Here is a 1042-nt window from a genome sequence, read left to right on the forward strand (position 1 = left end):
TGGGAAGATCCCCTGGAGAAGGGAAAGGCTACCCGCTCCAGTATTCTGGCCTGGAGAATTCCATGAACTGTATAATTCATGGGGTTGCAAAGAGTCAGATGTGATTGAGCAACTTAAAAAAAAAAATTGCTTTACCAACCAAAACGTGATGCCCTAGCCCTGTGTGTAACTGTTTCTTTTTGATGTTCAGGGGTACTTATCTCCTGAGTGGGGTAAGTGGAGGTGGAGAGAAAGTTCTCTTTGGCGCTTAGTGTGTACTGTTAACTCTGTTAAATACTCTTTTGGGTATTTTGATCCTCTCACCAGCACCCCCTTTGAATAATATTAATGCCTTAAAGTAATAGGTCATGAGTCATAGTCATAGTCATAGTCAGTCTCCCAGACAGCCAGAGAGTGGAAGAAAACCAAGCTTTAGAACTAAGATTAGGATAAATCACCAGATTGATATTCCATAAAACTGCTACCATTCTGTTTCTCCAACTGATAATCACTCTGTCTAGTGGCCCTAGGAAGTCACTAGGGAAATTTCTTTAACTTCTTCATCACTATTGCTCTTGAAAATCCTATAGCATTTGTGAACCAAATCCCCAAGGATGTGTCTTTTAAAGAACAGTTGCCTCTACTGAGAGCAGTTGACTCATTGAGTCCTGGAATTGTCCAGCTCTAGGTTCTGCCTGAATGAGGTCTGTGGGAAGAGTCATAAAACCAGCCCAAGTTCAATGGCCGAGAAACAGAACAAGAGCAAGAAGAGAGGAGTAGGAAGAGGTATACATTGAATAGATACAGAGAAAAAGCATATAAAACAGCAAAAAATTATCTCTACCACCCTGGGCTCTTACCATCCAAAAGGGGTATCTAACAGGCCCAGGAGTCGGACACGACTGAGTGACTTCACTTTCACTTTTCGCTTTCTTGCATTGGAGAAGGAAACGGCAACCCACTCCAGTGTTTTTGCCAGGAGAATCCCAGGGATGGGGAAGTCTGGTGGGCTGCCATCTATGGGGTCGCACAGAGTCGGACACGACTGAAGTGACTTAGCAGC

Source organism: Bison bison, unplaced genomic scaffold (genome assembly GCF_000754665.1).
Source record: "Bison bison bison isolate TAMUID 2011002044 unplaced genomic scaffold, Bison_UMD1.0 scf7180017864379, whole genome shotgun sequence".
Lineage (NCBI taxonomy): Eukaryota > Metazoa > Chordata > Mammalia > Artiodactyla > Bovidae > Bison > Bison bison.